Raw genomic sequence first — 5,230 nt, forward strand, 5'->3', positions numbered from 1 at the left:
TGGGAAACACTGAAAGCTAATGCGTGTAGTGGACCTAGTGATGATCTTTTTATTTCTTTATTTTTGATGCACAAAGTGACAACACAAATCTGACTAAATCTGGAAATAAAACAGCGTGATTGGCTGTAAGGAGGGCGGAGACAAAGGATACTCTTTGTAATTGGTATTAGTAAGGGTATGCTGGCCTGACGCGGTATGCTGAGATGACAGAATACCGGCCCTTCATAGGGTAATGAAAACCATGCAAATAAGTGTTTTTTCAAAGAGCTATCCTCAAAGTAACCAATCAAACTAACTGATGGGGAGGTTGAAATTTACAACTGTGTGTCGCTGTGAACGCAAATGTTTCCCCTCCCCCTCCGCAGACACTGCCAGACCGCAGACAGTACCACAGACAGGAGGCCTCTGATTGGTCAAATCTACATCCGCTCTACAATATGCATATTTCCTGTTTGGTACCATGCAGACTTGTTTTGTTTGTATGACCGCCATTGTGGAAAACGACTGGTGAAGATGGACCAGCTAGAAGAGTGAGATTCGTGAGAACGCTCGGACCCTTTCCCACCTGGATCCCCGCTCTTTTTCACCCTCATGTCGTTCCATTGTCGCATAAACTTGCCCCTTGCGTTTTTCCACTTCCTCACTGCCTCAGCTGTATCTAGACCCACAGCTAGTGGCTAATTGTCCCTCTTGCCTTGCAGAGTGGAATACCAGCACAGACCATGCTTCAATATTGTGCATATATAAAAAAAAATCTGCAACAAACTCACTGCGACACACTGCTGTGGGAGTATAACCAGCCCTTAAGGAATTACGTTTTATCCCTTTAGAGGTTGAAGCTATTTGCTAAATAGTAGTTATGGAAGTTAGGCAGGTCTAGTCCTCCTCTATCTGTGGTCTCCTGTAGCGTCTTCAAGCTGATATGAGGGGTTTATCATTCCAAGGAAATTTAGAGATAGAGTTGAGAGATTTAAACCAGTTAAATGGCAGTTTATTAGGGAACGAAGCAACCCTGCCCATAAGTGAAGCAATGTCCATTTCTCAAGATTGTCTTCTATCTTTTTAAAAGTGGGACATGGTTTAATGCAGAGGTCACAGATTAGCTGACTGCGTTCCAGATCTGGACCCACCTGCTGGCTAATCTGGACCAAACCTGATTTAGAAGGAAATCATTGTCTTCTGAAAGAAGGAGAAGACGATGAGAAAAAGAGAGCAGAGAAAGTGTGGACTGCTGAAAGAACTGCGGTGAACTGGTGAAAGAAAAGTGGAATGGCGTGCTCAAAGATGACCCTGCACATTTAGAGGATGCTTGGCTCAACCTGCTGCTGTGAAGCAGGATTCTCCACCATGAACAGATAAAAAAATAAATCTGGATCCAGGCTCAAAAAGAGCACCTTGATATGTGCTTGAGAATGGCTCAGTCTCCATTCAAACCCAGGTTTAAAGCCTTGCAGGGCATACTCAAAATGTGCAGGGTCATCTTTGAGCGTGCCATTTCGCTTTTCTTTTACCAATTCACTGCAGTTCTTCCGGGGACTATATCTTGCTCAAATCGCGTCATAAAAATATGCAGATACTTGCAACTTGTAGATAAGGAGACGATGTAAAGAACTGTAATGATTCTGTGTTTGGTTCTATTGGGGTCCATACGTCATGTGTATTGTGTTCCTTTGTTTAATGCGTTTACTTTGGTTGACTCTGTAACCCGTTGCTCACACTGGCTCCGGTGCGGTTACCGAGCCGACGGAGACCGCAACTCCCGCACACCCCCTCTCACACCGCCCTTTTGACTACGGTGCGGTGCGGCNTCAGTCTCCAGACTGACAAAGAACCTTTGCTAAGCTCGTGCTCTTTGTATATCCCAGGTTCGTGCTCGTTTCTCCCGTGGCTCTTGTGAGGTGGAGCTGCCTGTCTGCCTCTGCTCGTGTCTGGCTCAGCTGATCCTCTGTCTCTGACTCCTGGATTTCCCCGCGGCTTACCTGATCCGCCGAATCGGGCTGTGGAAGGACCCCCTTCGGATCTGTCTGGTTCCCCCTGCTGTCTCAGGATTCGGCCAGCGCCGCTCGGACCCAGCCTGCGCCCTCCTCCACCGGTCAGCTGTCGGAACCTCTCCCTCCACAGAGCTAAGTCCACTCAGCCTCCCCCCCCCAGGCCGGTTCCCAAGCCTTAGTGGTAAGCCGGCGCGTCACGTCCGCTTCTTCTCGCGTTGTTTTACTTTACTCCGTTAATTATTCTCTACCTTGCTTCTTGGATTGTTCGTGTTCCCGCTCAAGTGATTCCCCTTGCGAGCACCTCTTCTGGTGATCATTCCTTAGAGGATTTACAGATTATTATTTTCAATAAATGTTAAAACTGCTTCCTGTGTACCGGTGTGCTCTGCATGTGGGTCAGACATTTCAAACCAACTATGACAGAAGAATACTCTGGCCAGACAGACCCCGCAGACTATTTTGGTAGGGCGTTAAACACCTAACACGATAAGATCCGGGGATTAGAAACGGTAGTGCGTTGAATGCAGGATCAGTTTCAGGGCTTCGCCGCTCAGCTTAATCAGCTGACGGCCGCACTCACTGCCGGTCCTGAACCTGCCGCTCCCACCTTGCCGAACCCAACGCAAAGAACATTTAAGTTATCCGCCCAGCTCGACTCGGGGTGCGACTTTAATTTAGTCGATCAATCCTTTGTGCACCAGGATCGACTTGAGACTGTCACTTTGAGCTCTCCCACATATAACACACCGAACTAAACCTCTTGAGCTAGTCATTTCTGGTAATCGCCGTGAACAGATTTATTTTCTCGTGTTCCCTGTTCAACATTCTCCGCTGGTTCTGGGCTTCTCCTGGTTGCAGTCGCATAACCCGCAGATTAACTGGACCGACCGACGTGTCGAGTCATGGTCACCTAACTGTTTATCGTGCTGTTTACATGCAGCCATGCCGACCAGCCTTGCCCCCAGTTTTCCCTCAGCCGAGATCGATCCTGAGGATCTAGAACTGGTGCCGGTCCAGTATCACGACCTCCAAAGGGTTTTCAGCAAATCACAGGCCTGTTTGTTGCCTCCCCATCCCCCCTATGACTGCGCTATCAAGCTGTTACCCGGGGCTCCCTTACCGATGAGCAGGCTCTATAATATTTCTCAAACCAAAAGGCAGGCCATGGAGAAATATATTAACGAGTCGTTAGCCGCCGGCCTCATACGCCCCTCGTCTTCTCCCCTAGGGGCAGGGTTCTTCTTTGTCGGTAAAAAGGACGGATCCCTACGTCCGTGCATTGATTAACGCGGGTTAAACGCCATCACCGTCAAGAATAAGTATCCTCTACCGCTTCTCTCCTCCACCCTCGAACCGGTACAGTCGGACACTGTCTTTACGAAGTTAGATCTTCGCAATGCTTACCACTTGGTACGGATCCGCCGGGGGGATGAGTGGAAAACAGCCTTCAAGACCCCCATGGGTCATTTCGAGTACCTAGTGATGCCCTTCCGCCTGTGCAATGCTCCCTCAGTTTTTCAGGCCCTCGTGAACGATTTCCTCAGAGACTTCTTGAATGTTTTTGTTTATCTGGATGATATCTTGATCTATTCCCGTGATTTGGCTGAGCATCAACACCACGTTCGTCTTGTCCTCCAGCGCCTCCTGGAGAACAAACTGTTTGTCAAAGCAGAGAAATGTGAGTTCCCCAAATCCTCAAATTACCTTCCTTGGGCTCATCCTTGAAGGGGGATGCTTTATCACGCCTGCACCCCCCTACGGACTCCGAAGAGGAACCAGCCCCCATCCTGCCACCCACCTGCTCCTTCGGGGCCCTCAGATGGGAGATAGAGAATCTAATCTCTCAAGCCCAACAGTCGGACCCGGACCCAGGTGATGGCCCACCTGACCGTGTCTATGTTCCAGCCTCTCTTCGTTCCCGGGTTTTACAATGGGCCCATTCTGAGAAGTTTTCTGCCCACCCCGGGGTTCACCGCACCAACTCCTTTCTCTCCCGTCACTTCTGGTGGCCCCACATGTCCTGCGAAGCTAGAGAGTTTGTTCGCTCCTGTCCTGTCTGCTCCCAAAACAAGGGTTCCAACAGACCCCCTGCCGGTCTCCTACAGCCTCTTCCTATTCCTGAACGCCCCTGGTCCCATATTGCCCTAGACTTTGTTACTGGTCTTCCCTCCTCAAATGGTTTCACTACTATCCTCACGAACATAGACCGCTTTTCTAAGGCATGTCACCTCATCGCTCTGCGTAAGCTACCATCTGCTTTGCAGACGGCCCAGCTCCTGGTTCGACATGTTTTCCGCCTTCATGGTATCCCCAAGGACGTCCTGTCAGACAGAGCGGATGAACCAGGAGCTGGAGGCCGCTCTCCGCTGCCTCACATAATCAAATCCATAAGATTGGAGCAAATACCTACCCTGGATAGAGTACGCCCACAACACCCATGTTTCTCTGCCACCGGAATCTCTCTTTTTGAAGCCTCCCTAGGCTATCAGCCTCCCCTGTTCCCCTCTGAAGAGAAACAGATTCATTCTCCGTTGCAGACACTTTTGGACTCAGACTATTCAGGCTCTCCAAAGAACAGCGGAGCAGAACCATCGATTCTCTGACCGGAGACGTCAGGGGGTCGGGCTCTCAACCAGAGATCTCCCTTCCCGGACCTCTCACCGAAAACTATCCCCCCGTTTCTCTGGCCCTTACGAGATGACCTCCATCATCAGTCCCACTTCAGTCCCTCTCCGTCTCCCATCCCACTCTAGAGTTCACCCCACATTTCATGTTTCCCTGATTAAGCCCGTCCTCTCTAGTCCCTTCTGCCCTCCGGCCGAACCCCCTCCACCCGCCCAGGACATCCGGGGACACCGGATCCGAAGGATCGTGGACTCCCGTCGGCAGGGTAAAGGGTTCCAATACCTCGTCGACTGGGAGGGCTGCGGTCATGGGTTCCCGGTTCCTCCATCTCTGACCAGTCACTCCTCAAGTCCTTCCAGCCCTCCCTCTTTCCTCCACGTCTTCCTCTGGGTCCCCAGGTGGTGACCGTTGGGGGGGGTTGGGTTGTCAGGACTCAGTTCTGCGTGTTCAGCAGCGCTGAGCTGCACTATAAGATCAGCACATGCCAGAGTATTAACCGTTGTTGCTATGGTTTAGTGGCCTCAGTCTCCAGACTGACAAAGAACCTTTGCTAAGCTAGTGCTCTTTGTGTCTCCCAGGTTCACGCTCGTTTCTCCCGTGGCTCTTGTGAGGTG

At 50.6% G+C, this 5,230-nt stretch overlaps 1 protein-coding gene across 1 annotated transcript in view; it reads right to left on the bottom strand.

Annotated features, from left to right (window-relative positions):
* LOC107080920 (gastrula zinc finger protein XlCGF49.1-like) overlaps positions 1-5,230 on the bottom strand; it is an 11,070-nt gene that overhangs the window by 4,648 nt on the left and 1,192 nt on the right. The gene's annotated exons all lie outside the window — the stretch shown is intronic.

Source organism: Cyprinodon variegatus, unplaced genomic scaffold (assembly GCF_000732505.1).
Source record: "Cyprinodon variegatus isolate N-32 unplaced genomic scaffold, C_variegatus-1.0 Scaffold2499, whole genome shotgun sequence".
NCBI lineage: Eukaryota > Metazoa > Chordata > Actinopteri > Cyprinodontiformes > Cyprinodontidae > Cyprinodon > Cyprinodon variegatus.